This window comes from Neodiprion fabricii, chromosome 6 (genome assembly GCF_021155785.1).
Source record: "Neodiprion fabricii isolate iyNeoFabr1 chromosome 6, iyNeoFabr1.1, whole genome shotgun sequence".
Lineage (NCBI taxonomy): Eukaryota > Metazoa > Arthropoda > Insecta > Hymenoptera > Diprionidae > Neodiprion > Neodiprion fabricii.
In genome coordinates this window covers 23,269,677-23,293,585 of record NC_060244.1, presented here as the reverse complement: position 1 = coordinate 23,293,585, position 23,909 = coordinate 23,269,677, and the positions used below count along the sequence as shown (strand labels likewise).

The following is a 23,909-nucleotide window of genomic DNA, read 5'->3' as shown; positions in this document are numbered from 1 at the left end:
CCTAAATTATACGTATGGAGAGAATTTTGTTGTGCCATGTGACGTGCGACCAGCAGACGTAGTGTGCGTTATACAAGGTACGGGATGATTTTGTTGCAACAAAACATTCTATTATATATTCTTGACGTTATTCCCACAGCTGAGGTTGTTACCAGCTGTGAAGCACGTTGAACGTCGAGCCCTGCAAATCTATTTACACCGCGGTGGTTCGTATTCGCAGGGTTTAGTCACGCACGAAGTCAGGAAGTTGGGGGAAAAGAGAAGGCGGAAGTGGAAGTCTGTTTGGCGTAGGAAAGCAGATTTACTACAAAAAGGAGCAGATCAAACGCCGCAGAAAACCGTGCGCCTCGCCTCTTTCAAGTCGGGCGAAGCCAGACTCTCGCCAAAAATCAAATCGAGTGAACGAGTCACGTGAAAATATCCGAGTCACGTGTCTTTTCCTATCGCTCTTCGTCGCGGCTCTCTTCCCCATGCTCAATCGCGGCACGTCATGCCGGGACGAATCAATGATCACCAAACAGGACGCTGTTGGTGTAATGATATTTTTATACGAGCGATTGTGCTACAAGCGTTGTCTTCAAATTCACACGTATGTAACCCTGTGCAAGTCTGTCTCTGAGCTCGTGGTTTTCCGTTTTTTATCGCATGAAATCTGCATGTTGGTCCAAGAAACGTAGCTGAATATATTTGATTTGTCAGAGGTTATCGCTGAGCCGATTCACTTCACAGAATAAAGAGATACGTGCGAAGGATGTCGTGTCATCTTCTAAGGAATTGACAGAAGGAAGAAATAAACCATTGGGAAATCTTCAATATTTGTACATCCTTGGAGGAACGATGTTTGAAACAATTTTATTCGAATGATGAAATGTCCGTTGCTTTGACTCCGCGGCCGCATTTAACTCGTAAAGACTGGTTCGAAAGCAGAATACACGAACTGAGCTCCCTGATTATTTTTTTCGGCTCTACGAAAATCGAGAAACTTCACAGCAAAGAACTTTGAGCTCCGGAAAGAGACAAAGAATGCATAACATGTTTGAATAGACTGAAATTGTGTGCTAAATTTATTCAACATAAAAATTTATCGAAAAATTGCTATGCAAATATTTATAGATTATAGCAAATTGCTGGGACGCAATTAAATAACACGACGAGTTTCCAAACTTCCGATATATTGAGTCAACGCGTCTTCAAAAAGAAAAGAAACTAATCAAAACTGTTCGCATAAAAAATTAGGGTCATAAATCAATCGTTGCGGGGTATCAGTGGCACACAAAATGGTATTACAAATTATTTCGTCCGATTGTGAGTTCCAACGTGAATTTGATACAGTTTAGCTATCAGAATCACAGCCGCATTGTTGCAGGTGTGATGAAACACAAATCCGATATTACGATACTCAGTGAAGTGAGCCGTATGAATGTGCAATTAAGAATAAAAATCCTTCCGCCGAAGTACCTCTGCAGCCGGCATTCACGTATCGCTTGTGTTGCCGCGTTCGAAGTCTAGCGTGTGCTATCGCTGAATATCCGCTGTACAAAATCCTTGCCAGGTCGCCATCGTGTATAATTAGGAAACCATTCATTTTCAACTCGTACTTCGAGTGCCCCTCGGGCATCGATTAACTTCAAGCCGGCTCTGTAGTTGTAGGTACTCGCCATCGCGCAAAATCCATAACCGCATACCGAACTGTCGCCGTTTTGAATTACTATCGCAGGTACTCAGGATTTCATGGTTAGTTACAACAAGTTCGATCATACCTACGGAATAGAGAATCGATTGCCTCCGCGAACAAATTCCGTCTCAAATATTATCGGGTATACTGCGTTGTTTTTTGTTCTTGTGATATCGTTGCGGTAATGATAAATATTTCATATCGTAGGTACAGGTTCCACAATTTTTGCGGCGAAGCTTGAAGTACATTTCTCAAGTTTAGTGCGTTGACCTTATTTGAAGTTGAATTTCGACAAATCTTTAGTTCATGAAGCAGCTCAGTGTGTGCAATTTCTCAAAATAATGAATGGATAGCGAGTAATTGTTTATTTACGCACGATAAAAAGAATAAAAAATTGAGGCGATAGTGTGGCTCATAATAAATCTACCCGAAGTGTAATTATACTTTTAAAGATCAAGGTTTCATTGCCAGTGTCTTTTAGCCTCCTCGAAGAAAGTGGGAAGTAGCCATATGCCCAAGATATATAAAAATTGTCGCGTGCTTACCTAACTGTGACAACTCCTCGTTGTCTGGCGATGACGTGTCTTCTTTAAAAGAGGTGAAAAGATCTACGAACGCTTGAAGGAGTCGCGAGTTTTCTTCCCATCCTGTCACCGGCACCTTCACTGTGGAAAATTATTTCAATTAGTAGCTCTGCGGTCTGCTGAAAGTAATTTCGCAAAAACAGAAATATCTCTGATGTCTTCCGCGGGCTTTCGGAGATATTATGCAAGTCACGCTAAAGAAATTAATGTGAATGAAAGAGAAGGAAAGATGGAGAGGAAACTAAAACTTTACCGAGCTTTTCTCTCCCTTGAGATTAGAACCCATATGTATAGTACACAAAAACGCGCAGTTTCTACAGCTAAGGTATTTACCGTTTTTCCTATTTTGCCATTACGGGGTTCTATTACAACAATCCCTAGACAACTGTATACTTATTTGAATACCGGATAAACTGTTGTAAAAGTTTTCTGGTCAAGTAGTAGTTTTTTCTGACAGTGAAAATAACGGGAAGCTGGTATTTGTAAAAAATCAATACGCCGCAGCATGAAAAAGCAATATTAAATATACGGAATCACGCCGGTTGTAAGTAATGCCTATTTTATTGACAAATATCGCAACTCTCTATTCCGTGTCTGCGTTGAAGAGAGAGACAGAGAGTGAAAAAGAAATTATCGAGCATCGATTTCCCATGTAATAACTATATTCGTCGGAAAATACTGATAACTGGGAACGCTGGTGCATTTGGGGAACGATTATTGCAAAACCAGAGTGAACGCGGCGCATGCTAATACGGGGTTGGCGTGAGATTGAGAGTCGTGAATCGGGCTTGACCTCCGCTCATCTAACACGGCTCCAGGCTCTTTGAATGGCCGGACTCCCTTCAAATTTCAAATTTATGACCTTCGTGTCTATAGCCATAGATTCCGACGGACGGATTCACTCGGAAGTAAGCCGGAATACATCCCCTGGCAAATAAAAATGATTTAAACGTACCCGGCTTTCGCCCGAGCCTCTGTACGCCGGTGCTCGGTCGTCGGCTCGTATGTGTGCGGGCGTATTTTCAGCGGGGGTATAAGGTAAATTCACGCCGCGTCCATCAGGAGCTGAAAATAACAGCCCGCGGCGTTATACGAAATTCCCTCATGCGCACAGGCCTAATCAGCGAATCAAAAGTACGCGAGCAAGAACTTGGCTAATTTATACGTTAGTTAACGAGTTTGTAAACAGAACAGTGGAAAAACTAAGCTGCACGAGAAACCTGGTTTTCGAATTAACGAACAACGTCCACCACCGATGACGGACAGTAATGATTTACGAGCTGGGGTCAAGGGGGTGAGACTACGAAAATAATTACGATGTACAATTAACACACAAGGATAATGTCCGAACCAATTTTCGTTTCCACAAAATCATTCAAGTTGTTTATCAAAACCATCGTGGAAAATTTTTCACCAAAGTCATATAAGAATTTTAAATAGTTTTTCTCGTTACAGTGATCCACTCGCGTCCGTTTGATCGACTTTTTTTTTCTTCCGTACTTACGGATCGAACTTGTTTTAGGTATACTCGTTGAGATCGAGTGACGTTTTTACTTCGAGTTTAATTTTGATCTGAAATTAAAAGCGGGATATTAAAAGTAAATTATGATCGTTGACTAATCATATATTCCGAGATTCCCTAAATAATTTCACATCAATTCTTTGTTTTCGATTAATTTAAAAAGCACTTTTCCACATCCCGTCGTGTTTCGGATGGAAAAAGAGAAAGAAATAACTGTACAAGCCAAATTTTTATCGCTGTATACTTATTTCTTCCACCCCTGTTTTTGAATCCACCCCAATTATTGAAACCGACTCACCGTCTTCTCGCATCTACCGATGCTCCCTATTGTTCCCCCTGTCCCCGCGGACTTGATGGTTCTCGCTTTGTAACGGTCGTTCCATATTTCGAGCCGGTTGGTTCGTAAGGCTGAAAACTGCAGCCAAGTACCTATCTCGCCCAGCGAACCGAATGTATAATGCAAAAGACATGTTATATTGTTTCGTTGTTTTTCTCAACCTTTTCACGGGGTTCTTTCCCACAACCGAGGATACGGGAACAATTCCGGCCAACTTCAGCGATTGTTTCCCTAAATGAAACCTCCGGGTAACCGGGGAACGAGGTATCACTGCGTTTCATTGTCCTGAACCCGTTCCGTTTCCCGATGCACCTGCAGGCGCGACACAAACATGCATTGTGCATGTCCGGACACCTCGTACACATTTCCTAGCTGCAACAATTCCTGCCGTCCGAGGCTGCGCCGAACTGCAGAAATTCACCCTGGACGTGCAACTTAGTTTCGAGCCGAGGGACTTTTTCCCCACCGTTCCCTTTTGACATCGTCTGGTGCCGACGTTCGCGTCATCGGAGAAAAGCTCGCCATCGGTTTCTCGGCGGTACAAAGCTCACCGGATTTCCACCCCCCGGGAGCGTCGCAGCGCTTCTCCGCAGGAAGAGGCCTTTCTGGAGGGACGGAAACGAGATTGGCGAGGTGAGTTACGCCGCACCTACTAGTCGTCGGACGGTTAGGCTTCCCCGGACTCTATAAAGCGCGGCAAGGTGGCGGACCGACTCTTTTCGGTGATGTACGGCCTCATTACCGTGCCTGTCAGCCTCCCTTGGAGGACTTTCGGAAGCCGAAGGTGACTGACGGAAGAGTCGGAACACCGGCGCGGGGCTTCAAACCAATTTGCGGTAGCCGTCTTATACGTCCTTTGATTTACATATAACGTCGCGAAGAAATTCTCTCGATAAAGCTTAAAGGCACATACGCGCTTGCGGATTCCCGCCCTCCCCCCTGCCGAAGAGTGAAAAACGAAAACGAACAAAGGCCCCATTAAAATTGATGGGATATCTCGGAGATGTGCAGCGTTTCCCGCCGGTTGTACGTATATAAACCCCCTCTCGGAAACACCCCGGGCGCGTGTATTATACCCGTACTCGTATTATCCACACGCCCATTCAACGGGCGCGTTATACAGGCAAAAATCTCTGGTAGGTACATAAATGCATACGTAATGTATACACACATACGAACGCGGACGGGCAATAAAAATGTACATATGAATGCACGGCTTCGGTTCTTGCGACGTTCTAAATATTAATAGAGGATTTCAGATTTCCAGATTTAGGGGATGAAAAATGTTGTTGGTATTGCCAAGACGAACGTCTTGCTATATATCTTGATCCGCTCCGCTCTGCTTTCCCTCCTGCAAAAGGAGCTTAAACGCTTACGCGTCACGGATATATTCGCGCCCCGTGAAATCCCTCCCACCTACGGTGCAAGTGTCGCGATGTCGTCAGGATGAGGATGCGAGCGATGCAGCTGCAGGAAGGGACGTCGTCTCGCGCCTTACAATAGTAGGTACCTACGTGTCGCGTCTATCCCCAGCAGTGCATTCCGCAGCGAATACGTCTGGAACGAACAGTGATTCTTCCGAAGCTTGAAAAGCACGATAAGTGACACGCACACGATATTCTACATACGTACCGCATCACGTTGCACGCGTACCGGCGGACACTGTGAGCTGGACTGAAACACGCGGCGTTAACGAATCAGCCGATTATTCGCGCTTGAGGAGTCTAATCCGACGATTCGTTCATATCGGAGTCCATCGCGCCTTACTGTTTTCAGACTCTATTGGATCCTACAGCTGTGCCCTCATTGCAGTTTCACACGATGATAACATAAGTTTTCCGCAAAAATGATATTTCGCTTAGAGTATGCTCGTAGTTTTCAAGTGATATAAAAACTCGACCGAAGTGGTAAAGACGGCTAGGAAGAGCGGATGCATCTCGTCGCTCGTAGATATCTGGAACTGGGTATGGGACACTTCTGAGGCTAAATTCCGAACAAAGTTATCAAACCATTGCATAGATCCGATTCGGTGCCGGGTAGCTCCGGCCGTTTTCCCAGGTTCGTATATTAACCTAAATTCGGTAGATAATCAAGGAGCGATTTGGTCGCGTGAGGGTTACTGCAGGAGGTGGGATGTATAAGCTAGATCTTTCCCCGGGAGAAATTGCCACGTGGAATACTAATACTAAGTTTCGCCAGATTATTCCCCGTTCTTGCGGTGATTTATCGTCGCAGGAACTCGCGATTCGTCCCACTACTTGCATTATGTACGTTATACCGACCTCGTTATCAATTCAACGTTTTTTCCTCCTTATTATCAAATCCCTCTAAGGAAGCGTGAATGCACCAGCAGCGGTCGCCCTCCCAGATTTTATACCGCCAGACCCACGGGTCAAACATCGCGAACTCGGTTGCGACCAACCGCGGATTCGCAAAAACAGCAACAACTTTTTATCAACCCTCGTTGTACGATCATCGACGTCGTGCCTTGTCGACGATTTATGTCCCTCGCTTCCTAAAGTCTCGCTTCTTGTACGCTCCTCGAATAGAAGCCTCGACCTACACACGTATGTACAGCTTCCTTCGTTCCTATATGCGTTCAAACTGTGAGAGAGTTGAATTTATACCGGAAAATCAGTTGGCAAATGACGTCACGTATACGAGACTTTCAAGAACGATTACTCCGAATTTTCGCCAAGACAGTCGGTTTCACGGGAAGGACTGATACTAATTTTTATGGATTTAAACGTTTTCGTAATTGAACATGCATTGGTTCATTCTTGAAAATCAGTAAAATTGAAACAATGTTTTATGAGCACCTTGCGTTGTAGGTGACGCAACTATTTGATATCGGAGGTTTAGTCAACTCCCTGAAGCGAAACGTACTTTGTAATCTGCGAACGTAGACTGAATTGTGATTTTTTTTTTTGTTTACGGAAGCCGTGTACAGGCTGACCTCCGGAATGAATAAGCATCAATCGGATGGACGTTGGAATGAATTTCGTTGATTTACGATTGTTTATCGTGCTAAGTAAACATAATAACAGCCATTTTGCAATTGGAGAGAATTAACAAATGGAAATGGTCGAGTAGATTGCGCGAATCCAGGTAATAAATTTGATGAGGATTTACTTTCACCGACACTTCAGGCCTTGAAGGCCGCACCTGCAGTGCATGGACAATGATCAATTTTAAATTGGCTTTAAAAGCAATTTCAGTCACCTGGAATTGGCTCTTTGGAACTGGCATTTGAATCAATCAAGTATCGGAGATGGGTTTGACGTTTCTGAAGACCTTGAAGCTAATATATAATCTCTGAAAGCAAAGAATTGACGAATAAGTGGCTTATACTAAAATTGGGTTTTTTTTAACTGTGTTTACAAATAAATATTGGAGGGAAGAACTTCGGTCGTGAAACGAATCGACTCACGTGTATGGCCTTAATTTGAGAAATATTTCCGGGATAAAGATACGTTGAGGAGATAATTATATGTTTACGAGATCGCGTTTCGCATCGCGCGGGTACGTAAATTTATAGAATTCACAAGGCACGTGGACGAAAAGTCGAAAAGACACATTGCAAATTGTTTTAAACTCCGACAGATCTTGCGTGGTAAAAATGAATAAATTCCTATCTTTAGAATATTTATTGTCGGCGAAGAAAATGTACGATGAGAGGCAATACTCGTGCGTTATACATACGTATACGTTATACATATGTACAGGGCACGTTGGCGCTGAATTCTGCAGGTCATACACCCCCGGGAAAGATATCAGATCCTAATACAGTGACGGGTGGAAAGGGCGCGAAAGGCATTTAACCATCCAGCCTAACTGAGTCGGGGGATTCTCTGCGTGCCTCGCAAATATGCCAAAATTAAAGTTCTTACTCTACCAAGAATTTCGTGTGAAATTCACCTCCATATTTTATACCAACCTACCAGAGCAGCTGAGACCCCCTTCACGCGATTTTCCGGAAATCCGGCACGATCCGTGATCAATCGCGCCTGAAATCGCTTATCGTATGAATTTTACCGTTCCTCCTTTGAAATTGGTCTCTCATGGCTTTCGCCTATATCTAGAAGTGAGACGAATAACGGACGAAAATTAATCGACAGATGCAAGTACTAATTTTAATTTGACGGGATCAGAATGAAACTAGAATTGAAAGATAATGTAAGAAAGGGTTAGAGTACGATGGCTGGGAATTGGTTTTCATCACTGAAACGATCATCGATAATTTTCGTACGTGAAACTCTGTGACTATGGTTTAAAACAAAAGTTTTAACGCACCTGTGAATATGATGTTACGAGCATCCAGAAACACTTGAAGTTGAACGACGTGTATAAGCCACAGTCGAGTTGCGGAAAAGTTTCTCTTTATCCATAACTCACCAGACCGAATAACTGGCTTAAAACCCCTAAATAATACCGAAACTTGGCCGTTCAGATCAGAGATTGCGTCGCTTGCGTGTGGGGGAGTCATTTTTCTTCAAGGAATCGCCGCATACATTTCGAAGTTCGGGTTAATACTGTATGTGATAACGCAATTTATATTACCCGGTGTATTGTATATTCCACGGTACAAAAAGCTCAATATCGGCTGTAACTAGCCCGAGCAGATTTATCAACTGCAGCTCGGCGCTACGTGAGAAGTTTCATTGACTCCTGTCGGTCCCGCGTAATCACCAAACTAATTAATCAGACGGGCTTTAATTTGGCGGGATAGTAGAACGTGTGGTTTCGCCCGGGAACAATCCCTTGAAATACAAATCTCGCCTGTCTCCCATTTCTCCGTTGGCGCTTTCCCCTTTTACCCGCACTCTGTAGTTTTTTTTTTTTTTTCTTCTTTTTACTTCCTTTTGTTTTCGTTTTTTGGCATCGGTCTTCCCTTTATTCACCCACCGTCCCTAATTTGCGTCCCGTTCGCCTCTTTCCCGCGTCTCGATATCAACGAATACATAATTCTCAAACAACACTCATGCTTCCGATCCTCGCCGGAGAGTGAGTACTCTCCGCGAAAAGAAAATCACCCCTTATTATATATTTCTCTTTCCCAATCTCCCCTAATTGGTGCCGCACCCTTTGAATAGCTCAATTTCAATCAGTTCGACTTCACAAGCTCCGCGTCCAAGTATTCACCCCCCACCCCTCCCTGGTATTTCATGCTGTGCCATACTTAAATCCATACAAACGTATGTGCAACTCGCGAGTAGGTGCAGCCAGTTTTACCCACCTTCCCTAAACGTACACGAATACATAGAACCTCCGCACTTTTCAGAGCGAAGCTACGTGTTTCGAATGCTGCAAGCTCTAATCCATGATGAAATTTAAATGTATGAAGCTGCTGGTTCGTGAGGCAGGTATATGCAAGTGCGCTTATTGCCTATGTGCATGTATAGTATGCGGTACAATTCTAACGCTGAAAGTGAGTGAGAGCAGTGTTGGTGGTACTTGGTTGGACTGGGACTTGGTTTCAAAGTAAGAGAAATTGCTCTTCGACGTTGCGAATCATTCTTCCGGGGTGTCGTTCGCATCGAAGTCACGACACCCCGGGCAGGAGGTCGGTGTACGCAAAGTCGTTGAGAGCATTTTATGCCTGACAGCTGAAGCTTCGTGACCAAAGTAATCGGGGCCGAGGCAACAATATCAAAAAACATTGGAGCCGTGGGCCAAAGCGAGAAAATTCGATCCCGGAGACTTGGCGATGGCGTGTAAGTCGATCGATACAGGCGTGTAAACGCGCGTCGTCTATGTATATTAGGGTTTGACGTACGTGTGTATTTGCCTGTGTATTTTCCGCAGGCAAAGTTCGAACTTAACGAAAGACAAAGTTTCTTCTCGCACGAACCGCGATGCCTTCTAATTTACACGGAGCCGTGCGTTGACTAGAAATTAGTTGATTTCAGGTCGGCGGGATCAGGTAGCAAATGAAACTCGCTTAGCCTCGCTTTATTGTCTGTTGAAATTCAGGGGGTTGTGGCGGCGCAGAATGGCGCGTGGATCCGACTGTACGTACTGCATGATAGATGGCGAAGTGTATCTTCGTAGAGACATGGGGATAGACTAGGCTCAAATTTTGTCACCATCTCCCGGCTGCGCGAAAAGTTTAATATTAATTTAAGCCAGTACACGGAGTCGTTACGCGAGTCATTATGGCAGTATAGTAACATTCTGGACCCCAATAAATCTCCGCGGCAAATGTCTGGAGAACATTTTCCCAACTGGAGGGGTGAATCTTCAAGACGAACGGATGGTTCAAGACGTAACTCTAACTTATTGCCCGGTTAATTAAAATTCATAGAAGAAAGAGTCGAGCACTTCGGAGGGCATTTTTGCTTCCTCATTTTCATTTTTTTTTTTTTTTTATTATTTTTTATCGATATCGGTGAATACAGTTTCTTATTTTACTTATTGTCAATTACTTACCCGGTGCCCAATTTCACGTTTAGATTGCAGAACTCAATCTGTTCGTTCGTTTGTTCTTTTTATCGCTCTGAGAGCGGGCGTTTTGTCTTTCGACGAAAGAAGGAAGATAAATTGGTAATAATCGAAATAAAAGCCTTTCTTAATTACCTGTTTAGTCCTTTCATTTGTGTCCCGGGAAAATAAGAACAGCGCAGTGTGCAAAAAGAATACTATTCATTCGTTTGAGATTAATCCTGCCGGGCGGACAGGAGTGAAGACGCCTCGTTTGTCTTTGGAAGGATTAGTTCGTAAATTTTTTCGCATCGTAAGCTCTTTATCTTCCCGGATGGGCAAATCCCTTTTCTGCAAATGAAACTAAACAAAACTTATAGCAGTGATACTGACGCATGTAATGCACAGAAAATCTGGGACGTTACAGTACAATCTTATATAACATGTCTAGTCGACTGTCGTTGATCATGCTATCCAGCCAGTTGTTTTTCCCCACCTAGCGGCGTTCTTCCCGTCTCTTTCAGACTTGAAGAGTCACTAATATTACGTAAAGATGAGAAACACCAATTCGCTCAGCGATTATCCAATCCTGCCGCATAGGCTTTAATGTCCAATTACGTAAATCGTATGAAACCGGTTCTACAAACCACTGATAAAAAGCCAAGAGCGAGATGTTATTTCGAGAAAGATAGTTGCAGCGATTCGAAACCTGCTCGGGCTTCGGTTGCTCACCGATTCTCAAGGAGACGGCACAATCGATTGGCCGTGGTAAGAAGAGAGCGGTTAGCAACGTCAAAAATAGCCTGCCTGATAATTAAAGGCGATGGTGACAAATTATGATTGAATTTTGGGAAGAAGATCTCCGTGCGATAGAGAGCTATCGCGGTGTTAGAGTTACCGGGTGATAGATTGAGCCGAGCTTCGGGTCAGGCGCGGCCAAAACTCTACCCGGCGCCAATGTCCAGCTCTAGATTTATGCTGATGGATTTTCTTCACGAGGTTTCAAACTCCCGTCGACCGCGATATCTCCGCGAGCCCGACACCCTTTCTGCCGTCTTTCCCTCCGCCGATTACAGATTCCGCGAGTGTGTTTTGTTTGCACAGCTTTTCGCCGCGCCCCGGGGTTCGATCAATGGCCCTTAGATTACCAATGGCCTATGGCCAATGGTCAGTGGTCAATGGGCAATGTTCAATGATCAGCAGGCAGTGTTCAATGGTCGGCGATCTTAAGCCTTGGGTCTAAGGTCGAATCGGGCAATGGCCATTCAAACCGACGAACAGGCTGCAAGGCATCTATTGTGGAACCACGGTCATGTGCAAAGTACATGTGAAGCAGGAGAGATATCGATAGAGAGGGAAAGAGAGAGAGAGAGAGAGAGAGAGTGGTCAGGGATATTTGTATCTTTCGGTAATAACACGTCATTTCATGCACTTATTAGTCGATGAAAATTTTGCCTTTTTCTCCAATCTTTCTATGAATATTATCACAGTACGGTTTATATGGCGTCTGACTTACGTATATTATTAACACTAGTTAGAGGCATCGTTTGATTTTCAACACCTTTAGGATACATCGTTACGCCTTCTTCGTTCATCAGCAACAAGATGTATTTTCCAATTTTGTCCCTTCAGATTCATTTACGGACTGTTACTTCGATCATCCCTATCACTCTTCGCAGAATTTATGAACAACGTGCAAACGAACCATGAACGTAAACGGAAGCTATAAAAATGTTCAATAGTTTGCCACGCTGGAAGTTTCGAAGAGTATGTTTCATTTTGTAATATTTATCACTTTTATACAGCACGCTGTTAATAGTCTGTTTAACAATACAGGGGTATTGGATTTATTTAGTCTCAAGACTTAAAGTGGGGTAAAAGTCGCCGTAAGACGTGACGCAGCCACGTCGTTTTTTCATATGAATAGTTCGTCATTGTCGAGTTTCATGAATATATAATTATATACCCTGCGTAACCCACATTTTAATGATGGTCTCGTATACTTTACGCGATCCGAAGAAAAGACAGTTTACAGAGAGTTGCGGCTGCACGTTTTTTAGGATATGTTATTCTGAACCGCTGTGACATCATGAAAATGAAGTTTTTCTTTACTTAAGGAATCTTTGACAATCTTAAATGTAAAAACCGACAATTGCCTGGCAGCCAGCAGCCATGGCACGAGCTAAAATTACTTTGTTAAGAAAACCGGAAACAATTCGTTGAGACACTCTGAAACAAATAGCCCCTGCAGGAAAAGAGAGGATTGAATGGGAAGGATGGGGCGTCCCTTGTTGGTTCCCTCGTACCGGAAATAAATAACAAATTATCTAAGCTACAAGAGCCGGTTAAATTTTTTTTTCCATTTCCACGTTTGTCCTTGTTGTTGGTTTTTTAATCTACTTTTCGTTTTCCTTTCTACCCTAAGTAAGAATCTCCACTCGCGTTGCCGTTCCGGAAAATCAGATGGCGGTAAATCGTCGTTAGAAAAGGGTGAGGGAGGAAAGGATAGGTCGGAGCTCTAGCTGTAACTTTACACTCTATACAAGAGGTACCGGATATTCGCAGCGGCCCGCTTGAAAACTACATACAAACTCTCGACGCAACCGCTGAGCTGTTACGCATTGCAGGTTAGATTTTCCGCGTATTTTCCCAAATTTTTGCGCGAACCATCGGAGCCGCGTGGGCCGATTTGCAACTCCGCAATTCGGAAGGCTCGCCACTGGAATCTCCGTTTCCCCGAGGCACGCGTTAAACTCGCATTCCTCACCTGCGTGGCGGGATTCATCATCGCTCATCGACGCTTCAGGCGCGATCTCACCGCCGGTTCTTTCGCCTTCTCTTTCTCTGACCTTCCCCCCCCCCCCCCCCCCCCCCCCGAAACAGACCTATAGCTCGGAGGAAAATTCTGGGGGCCTAGTAAATCGATGAGCTAGCATTAAACATCGCGCGAGGGTTCCTTGCTGTATAACAGCCGCGTGAAGATCAGAACGAGGATACAGTAAAGCGGAAGACGTCGGCAGTCGAGCGTCTCCGATGTTGGCCAATGCAGGCATTCCACGTACTGTCGTATTGTCAAGAAAATGGGTGTAGGTCAAAACTTGGAAGGGTCGATATTTCGAATGACCGTTATAAAGAAATTTCAAACGTGCGAAAATAAAATGACGAAAGATTACAATGACTACTAATCAGTGACACATTCAACAATCAAGATTTCGAACAATTCACCTTTCGTTCTTTTATTTTCCAATGTTCCAAATTTCGGTACATCGGTCATCCGAAATATTGAGCCTTCCAAGTTTTGACCTCCACCCGAAATACGCGTTACTTCCGCTTTCCCTTGCCGATACTGATGGACCAGAGTTTCAGCCCTTGTGTGTGAATGTTTCGTTGGTACGCACGATTGTGTTACAGTATTACTGCGAACTCCCCATAGCTGAAGTGTTTTTAATCCGCTTCTATCGAACCATACCTCAGGACATACCTCGTCCCCAGGAACTCTATCGAATGCATCGTTACCTTATAACACTCAGTGGCGAGCTTGGCTGGCAGTAGCCGGTAAGCAGTGAGAAGTAAGTAGCGTCAAGCACCGTTCCCGAGCTCAATAACACACATCGTAGCAGAGATCAGCGGCTAACTGCCGGCAATAACAATCGGGGTTTGGCTGAAACTCGGGCGTGACAAAGGGGCGCGGGGCGCGACTTTAGCCGTAGCTAAATGGTCGTTGGCGAGCATCTGGAAGGTCTGGAAATCTTTGCCAGGCTAGAAAGGTCTTGAGTAAGTTTCGCCGTTACTCTATGTATAGCTTATTCCTATCGTCTACGAGGCGGCACGGTATATACGAGTATACACCTATATACGTACATTAATTATACACTCTATGCCAAACGCGCGCGGTTTCTGCACTGTATAGATATATTACGATGCATATTTATACAATTTGTACAAGAAGTACATGGTTTATTTCGCGTACACCATGGCTAAAGCAAAGGTATCGTCATCGTTCAAAAGGGCGAGGATCGCACGAAGTGTGTGATGTGTAATTCGATAAAATACTGAAAATATCAGATTCCACGCGTTTGCATTGCAGTGAAAAAACGGGGACTCGGATTTGACGATAAAAGCGCTCTTGATCGCGTAACTGGATCTGAAACATCGGATCAAAGATATTTTTTACTTCACCACTCCGACGACGGAATTCAATGTCGACATGTTAACCAAGGGCGCCGCGTCATATTGTCAACTTTTCCTAAAATCGGATTCCGACAAGCTTTTTGAAATCTTGATACCTCGAGTTTTTACATTTTCATACACAATTCACCTAATGCATCGTCGCGCCTGAGATGTATATGCATACGCGTACATATAGAAGGTATACACGCGCGTACGCCCGAAGGATAAATTTTCAAGCTCGTAAGACAGACGACGTAATTCCTTTTTTTCTTCGTTACATATTTTCCCCTCTTCACATCTGCCGGGTCAAATTATTGCGTGCTTATTTTGACGTTTCGGTTGCTCGCCATGTAATTATTCACAAGTAATCCAGAGCGAAATTCTCAAATCTTTATCTCGCGCAGATTATCCAAATTGTTCGTAAATCGTACGGGAAATCCGTCGTTCCGCCCCGCCCCACCCCGCCCCGCTCGCGAAACACTGACATACCCATCGGAACGATAATTACACTCTCCGTATCAAAATTTAGTTCCAATTAAATTTCTATCAGAGTGGGTAACGCGCCGCACGGGTTCCCCCGAAGGCGTAAGGGAGGCGCGATATGTTCCTATGAATTCAGCACGCTACGCGACCCTCGCATCTGATAACTCGTCGTAACTCAATTATCCTTACGTTTTCGAGGAGAACCGATTGCAGATAAAATCTCTGCGAGCCGCGCGGCACGGCCTCCCTTTCATCCCCCTCACTCCGCAGGTCCGGCTTCTTTGTCCGCCTCGCTTTGGGCTCGCTTTTGTGCCATCTATCGCACCCCTGCTTCATCCTTCCCGGGAAAATATGATCCTTTTATGAAGCGCTGATACCCGGTGACGTCCCACGGCAAAGTAAACCCCCTCTGTAAACAATGTCCGGTGGGAACGTGATACGATCGTACAGTTTTCATCACGGCTTGTTAGTCGGATACTTCTCGAAGGAAGGGCTGATTTCTGCACCGACGATTTCTGCTTCTCAATTTTTGCCCGCGACCACGGGGCAACTTTGTAAATATATCACGATGAAAAACACCTGCATGTAACACCCGGAGACCGAAAATTGAGATGCGCTTTCTCGGCTCGACTTTGGCGAATGTCAGAAACACCCCCAGGAAGATTAATCGCTGCCCGTTACCGCCGCTGCTTTCTTTCTCGAGGGTCTCAACTCTCGCTCCGGGTCAGACGCTGACCGTGATTACGTCATTTTCCAAATAGCTCCCCTAAGAAATAAGAATGCAGGAATGATCGTTCGACACCCTGCCCGTGTTATATGTATGTAACCACATGTATATACACGCTGTGTGCGTGTGTGTGTGTTTCTCGATAGTTTCAACAGCTCAACTTTGAAGCGACGAGGCGCGTTGGTTCGTCGCGGTAAAAGTTTTCGCCGAGAAAAGTTATCGCCGCGCCGGAGCTTTGAGGCATAACTTTTAAACCGCTTCCCTCTAGAACATTTTATTTCCTCCCGCATACCCAAGGAGTAAGATTGAGAGAGGTTGAAAAATAAACGGTCCTGTACTGATCGACGGTCTCCCGACGTCGGACGCGTTAATCGCCTTGTGCCTCCGAGTTGACGCTTCTTTACAATTTCTCATTTAAACAAAATCTATCGAGAATACTCCAAGGGGCATTTGACACGGCCAGGCAATAATTAGCGACCCGAACGTATTAGGCGGCGTCCTGTCAGACCGACGTTTGAAATGAGAATTTTCATTAGGGTACGGTCGCATCGCTTCGACGTACGAGTTTCGAATGAACGAAAAGCTCTCGGTAAGCTTCTCCGACGGTGCTGAGGAGTCCGAATCGGTTAGAGGGAGAAGGATAGAAAAAACAGGGGAAAGAATTTCACCCCCCACTTGGCGTAATGTAGAAAGTTGAAAAAGAGGAAAGCTTTAGTACACGTACATTTTTTCCCTACCCTCTACAGCATGGATCCGATACTTAGCAGCGAAGCTGAACAAAATTGAGAAGAGAGACTCGTCTGCGACGTCGCTGGAGGAAAAGAAGGAGAGAGGATGATGGAGGGGGTGGGGTGAGATGCTGCGCAAAAATGTCAACTTCTCACAAGTCTTACTGGACTTTTTTTTCCACCGTTTTCCTTATAGGACGAGGAGAAGAAAAGGTATAACAACGGCGCGTACACCTTAACTGCTGGGTGAAAATGGTGCACGGCCTCTTCAAATCCCACGGCAGAGAATAATTCGGTGCTGGTCCGTGATTTGCCCACTGTGACAAAAATTGCCACTTAGAAAGTTGTGCTAAACGTTGATACATTTCTAAACTCACCGCCCGAAAGTGAGCCGGGCATCTGAAGAATATAAATTGACTTCTGATTTGGCAATGCAGAAGGAAGTAGCAGTGAGCTTTTCTAGAGTAGCACACAGTTTCAAACAACGTCAAATGTTCGTCCGCGTTAAAGATGAAAGAATTCTTATGCTTTGGCTGTATTGCGCCTGGAACAGATGTAACTAATTAAACTTTGAAGGTAAGCTTAAGTTCAGCGATTTCAAGGTCACGCGTAATGGACTCTGAATATGCGTAATGCCTGAACGAATATAATACGTACCTCACCATCGAAAACGTGCTTTGATCCAACCTGTCGCTGAATTCATGTCTCGACGCCTTATTCACGGTACGATCTCCTGCGCCCACTGTGTGGAAATTTCACGCTGAATTGTCGCTCGGTTCAAAGTTGTTATTCTACTCGATTTCCTTCGTTTAACGGACACCTAAATTTCGTTCACTGTGATCCCAATTTGCGAGTACGAATACAATGAACATTTTCTCCCACCCTGGCTATTCTCCCGAGTAATATTATACAAATTGCGCCAGTAAAACGTCCGATTGACTTATAGTCCTCGAAATAACAACGGAGAGATTTCACGGAATACAGGTTAATGTCGAGGTACTGAAAATATTCCAGCCCACCTATTGCAAACTTGTTAAAATTAAACTGGTCATGATTTACTGAAAGAAAATATTATACTTTTATCGTCAACGAAACCTCGGCATTTCCTTGAAACTAAAATCGAAAGACTGTTCCGAAAGCTCTCCTTCTCCTTACACGTATCGGCCAATGTTGTTGCTTTTCTTGACTATGATCTTTACCGTCGTAACCGACTGGGTAAGGGTGATGGTGGCGTAGCCGTCTTACGTACATTCTAGTATTCAAGCTTAAGTTATTGCCTGCGGCAAGCCTGAATATGCGTATAAACTGTTTTCTCTAGTTTACGGCCTTCCAGGGTTGGCTACCTTTGTAAATTTGAGGATGTTTTCCTTTGCTTCTAGGCATTTTATTAGAATATACTTATTACGAGTGATTTTAATGGTGATTTGTGGGCCAACTCTTTTCACGCTCACCACCTTTCTAATTTTTTTTTAATCCAATAACTTATACGCCGTACCTTATGGTCATACTCACCATACCGACAGCTGACAAACCTAATGACGAGATATTCGTCGTACTCACGATGCAGACAATTTGGTGAACAGCGATCAATACGGCGTTCCTTTCCTATCTGGCCACGAACGCATCTTTATTGCGTATCGGATTCAGGTTCCTCAGCCTTTTCCGATGGTTGTCAACTTTCGCAATTTTGAGGGGCTTGACTGGGAGGCTCATTCAATTGATCTTGAATCGCTGGACTAGTCCACTACACCTTTCTACGTAATTTCTACTACATCTTTCTATGGAAATCCGTATATTCTCTGCTGTTCTATTCTTGTTATTTTTTCGCAACAAATCAAAAGCGATCTGCGCAGGTTCCTCTACTCTCAGGCACATGAATAAGCGCTATGCGAAAGACCAGAAGCGTGTATAACTTTTCCCCTAAGATAACCGTGAACATCTTGAGAGATCCGTTTCGCATCCGTTACGCTCCCTCTTCATTTGCTCTCTCCGGAATTAATTGAATTAATACAGAAGCAGGTAGCGAGGAAGACCCTCCCGACCCACGGGCGTATTCAAGGTACAGCTGCATAGAGCTCTCCACTTTGTGCCCGTCAAACTTATCGCGCGACATAATTTTGTCACACCTAGATAGGTGGGATAAGAATGCAGAGAACATCCGAGCAACGGTCCATCGGTTTTCATTCTCAACCTTTGGCTCTTTCCTGGATAACTTTCCACTGATGATCAACATATATCTTCGCTTTTCCACCCTCGACCTTCGCCGTAAAAGAGATTTGCTATTCTTTACACAGGTCAAGCATCACTTCTCACTTTTTTGCCTTTACTCACGTACCTATCAACTATACACGCAACATGGCGTATACGTGTCTAAGTGACTCCATCGTGGTTGTTAAGCCCACGGAGAGAGCTACAAATAATCCAACAGAGCGATGCAATATTTCTTTCCAGTAGGTGAAGCCAAAATCAGGACCAACTCCCTTGAGAATAGACCTCTCAAGTCGAATCGCACGCCGCTGAGACACTCTTTGGCATCGATCAGCAGTATCAATTTGCTAAATATAATATATATGTCTGGTGAAAATATTGGAAGACATGTACATTCAAGCATTTAGTATTTTTCAAGTTTTTGGCTTAATAAATCACCATCAAAGGAAGTCTAACTCGGATCTCTTGGATCAAACTGTAGTTCATGCGGAAAATCCCTAAAATCATGTTTAACATGAGTTATACTGACAGGTTTTCTTTCGAACGCGAATCGTCGTCGTGTTTCGTAGCGTTTTAACCAATCTGAATCACGGAATGTAAATTGATACTCCGGTTTACCAGTTTTGTTGTACATTTCATGTATAGCCTTCACAGTAGAGGACGTGCTGATGATTCCTGGTGGATATTCAATCTCTTTTTATCCACCAATCATGTGAGGCTGTACGTTCTCGTTGAAAACGCAAATCATTCCCAAATTCCATGGCTCAATGTGTGTTACGACTATAGCTCAGCTTTTCAAAACCGTATATGCAGAGAGACTTCATATATCACTTAGGCTATACGTTGACGAAAAAAACGCGCCAGGATGGCGTGGCGCCAAGTGTCTGTGGCACACGTTATTTTTTATGTCGTAATTATATATGGTGTGATAAGATGCGGACAATGTTTTCAATGATTTATATACTCGCAATGAGTTTCACAATCACAGAAGTGTGAAAATAAAATTTATCTTAATTACGTATAGACGGTCTGATAATTCTGATTAAATAAAAGACAATATAGAGCCTTATTAGGATCTAGAAAGAAAGACAATCTAGATCCTAATAAGGCTCTATATTGTATTTGCACGATTTTTATCTACCGTAGATTGGCTCGCGTGGTTAAATGTTGACCTACGAACAAACTCCTTTGACTTTCATAACTTTCTCATAGCACTATTCGTATTCCACCGCATAATCATAAAATCTACTGTACTAAACACTCCGTGAACCAACGAACGAGCATACAACTAGATACCAACCGTTATTAAGATTTCGAGTCGATTTTCAGCTGGTGAATTATTCTACATTCAACGGAATACTGTAATTTGATTGAATTTCATAAACCGTGAATGTCGGTGTATAATGGACATATATTAACATTTCACAATTGCTTCTGACTCCCTAAATTATGTACACGTGTTGTATTATATGAAAACCCATGCGAGTGACAGACGTTCAACGAATAAACGTTAGGCACTTTAATTATGGAAACATCGAAGAGAGTGTGAAAGTGTGAAATGATTATTCGACAGCTTTGGTTGTAGGAAGTAAATCATCACGGACGAATAATGCGCGATAGGTTTTCTAAATTTTCTTATACTGCGTGTTAGCGTATCGCCTCTTGACGGCGTTTCACATCCACCAAAAATAGCATCGGCGATGTTGCAACTTGTAACAACTTGATTTTTGGTGGAAAGAAGTAAAGGGAGGCAGATATACGGAGGAAGTAATTTTTTTTCGCTGTATTAGAAAAGGCGGAGCAAAAGATCGGCTATAAAGTGGCAGGTGAAGAGATGTGAAGAGACGCGGTGGGAGGCCGGGCAAACTCGTGCATTTCCATAAGCCTCTTTTTTGGGGTGAAAAATACCGTGGGAATCTCCGAGAGTGAAACAAGGAACCGTAAAAAAAGGCGCCCCACTTGCAACGAAATCAGCCCTGCAACTTATGGCTGGATTCTTTAGGAGGGCCTTAATTGTACGCTGAGTACCTAATTCTAATTCGTACATTAGTATCCTCTATAAAATAAAAAATACTTACATCACATTTGACACTATAAATTAATCTGATTTACACGAACCTTGTCCCACTTTTGTCACAAATGTTAAACTGTCATTCGCTGACAGTATTAGTGCTCTCTCTACGACTGTCAACAAATATGTGAAAAATGCGTCAGAGCTATACTAATAATTAAATTTTAAGTAGCATGTGGCAAATGCAGACATAATTTATTCATAAGCATCAGCTCATGGACAGAGTCCAGAGTGAATATGGCTGCGGTAACTTACGTGCAGACAATTAGCATGTGTCACAGCAACAACACTAATTAGTGAACACAATTTCTTTTATAATTTCATCAGCGCCTCACAAAATAGCGGGCAATTTTAGTCCATTTACGTTACACGGAGTTTTTATTTTTTACTACGCGAATAAGTAATTGTTTAAACGTTCCTTCAATTTCAATTTCCAGACTATACGTATGCAAAGTAAGATTTCTCCATAGGGGAGTAGGTTATAATGAGGAATAACTTTATTATCTGACACTTGCCAAAGGGTAGTGAAATCGCCTTGGTTGAGAAGATTATTGAGGACTTTACCCCGTCAAAGGATTAATTAAAATAACATTTCATTAAAGCGTTCTCGCGCGTGCAAAGAAGGTTGAAATTCTAAAATCAATTTTCCGGTGGCTCTGACTGATGAATATTTTAATTGGTTAACGAAAGCTCCATATTCCGTCGCTGGAAGCTCGGAGTATTCAGACTTTACCGTGTCAGATGTGTCCACGTATACATAGTTAAGCGGGTGAGATATAATTTACCTGCTGATGTAGCTACATCTTTATTTAGTTTCATTGGAACAAGAAAAAGAGAAAGAGAAAACGAGAGTAAAAAAAAGCCTCAAAAAAAAAACGTACTTGCTCTGAACAAAAAAATATTTTCACTCTGACATAAACCATATTATAGTCAGAAATTAAGAATAAGTATCAATATTACCATTCTGTGACAGTAAAATTTTGCCATAAATGTAGCCGCCTGCCATTTTACTGATTGTAAATTAGCAATTCTATTTTTATACACAACAGCAGCAGCAGCAGCAGCAGCAGCAGTAATAGCGGCAAGTAATCGCATTAGACCGTAAATGTTACCGCCGTCATGACGTACCTATATATTCCGCTAAAGTATCGAGTTAAGTTTACGACAATGCAGTTGCTACCTTCGAATCTGCGAGAGTACTCGATCAAAATATTATACATTATATAATGTTGAATTTCACCAAAAATTTGTGTCACAGCTATCTCGATTGCTGTATTTGCATTTTCCACCTCATTAACGAGTCCGCGCGCTTTTCCAAGTTACGTTATTTCACCCGAAAACTGTCACCGAACACTTCTGACAGTTGAAAAATTGGAGAACTTACGAAATGCATACTGCGTTGTCGGTTCATTGTATCGTAGAATCTACCAGGTACCATCGGGTCTTAAAGATCAATTTGATCGATAAAATCCTAGGTCGTGATTGGAGAAGAGTATCTCTACGCGTTCTTCGAGCCGATTTAACTCTCTTTGGTTCACCGGCGAGAGAGTATCATAAAGCAAAGCCGCACTCACTCGGAGCTAAGAAGAGAGGATACAAATTGCCTCCGACTCAAATGATTCGAAGGAAAGATTTCCCCCGTTCAACAATAAAACGGCAATATCCGAGGTCGATAAATTCTACAACTCGACTTTTTCAATTGGACCATAATGCCGGCCACTGTCCGTCGTGCGGGGCCGTTCGCGCAGAATTACATCGTTGGGGAGTAAAACTCCCGGGTTCCGGATTTGTATCTCTTATTTCTTTCCGCGAATTTCAATTTTCAATTCATAGTTAAACAGCGCCGGTGCCCGCTTCTCATGCGTGTATGTATACACGGTCGATATATGCATAGCCATCTGTATGGTGCCTGTCCGTGTTTCGTCCGCATATACGACAAACTTTTGCCGAAGGCTGCACAGTCCGGCTCGTCGGTAGTGCAACGCATCACCGGATAAATTCAATGCCCAAAACCACATAAATGCACGCAGTCAAAAAGTATTACATTCATACCGTCCGGACCATCCGGTCAGATAGTTTGTTGAAATCGAATATTTTACCCGTTTGGCTGACCGCAATTATTGCCCGCTTCAGCTATACTCGCGCGGAAAGTAATTGGAGATTTTCAACGCCATATAGAGAATCCGTATACATTTCTAGCCCAGCTGAACCGAAGACGAAAAATCATGATACGCGGTTAAAAAAATTCTCAACCGAAATCTTCTGTACCAGAAAAGAAATGGGAAGAACATTTAAATTATATGCACTTCATTGTCGATTAACACACGCTCCATAGATTATACGATAAACGTATCACGCCGTGTGATTTTATCTCGAAATGAGCTAAAAAATTTCTCCGCACACCGCCTTGCGTTGATATAATTATTTTTAATTCATTCAATTTCGGAGTCTGAAATATCTGTTCAGACCAAGGAGTTTCACCGTCAACAACCGTCGAATGTTGAAACGTCATTGACGTGGGTTTTGGGGAAAAGATTCTATGCCGATTGAGGTTTGGTAGGATGGTTCGGAAAAAGAAAGAATTATCTTTTGCATAAAATTTTTTCAGGTAACAATAATGGATAAACTGATTAGAAAAACAAATTGAACGGAAGAGCTTCTGCCGTATTGTATGAATTTGGATCTGATATATTCATTCTCCGTATTAAAAATATTTACGAAAAGAATCATCGCATCACCTCATGTAACGTCTTGAATAGAAGTCTTATTTTTTCTATCTTGTTGTAAGAATTCGAGTATGCCTAATCGCGGTGAGATCGTACTGCACCGAAACGAAAAACAAAATCAATCACAATGTGAAGGGAATCTTTTTTCTCCAAAAAAAAAAAAAAAAAAAAAAAAAAACGTTGGAATACGCGTGAAATTTTTATAACATGTAATATTGCGAAGAGTTCCGTGAAGCTGCACGTCACTACGTCACACTT

General features: G+C 43.2%; 2 protein-coding genes across 16 annotated transcripts in view; one reads left to right on the top strand and one right to left on the bottom strand.

The window, feature by feature from the left end:
• Positions 1-23,909, bottom strand: part of LOC124185055 — a 225,195-nt gene that overhangs the window by 1,735 nt on the left and 199,551 nt on the right. For 8 of the 11 annotated variants that reach the window (XM_046575388.1, XM_046575391.1, XM_046575394.1 and 5 more), the window contains one exon: positions 2,221-2,340. The gene's annotated coding sequence lies outside the window, so the exon portion shown is untranslated. Of the gene's footprint in view, positions 1-2,220; positions 2,341-16,811; positions 16,964-17,023; positions 17,191-23,909 lie in introns of all 11 variants that reach the window. The other 3 variants (XM_046575393.1, XM_046575396.1, XM_046575390.1) reach the window with 2 other exon arrangements.
• The window catches only part of LOC124185057 (hemicentin-2-like), a 304,368-nt gene that overhangs the window by 219,368 nt on the left and 61,091 nt on the right, over positions 1-23,909 (top strand). The gene's annotated exons all lie outside the window — the stretch shown is intronic.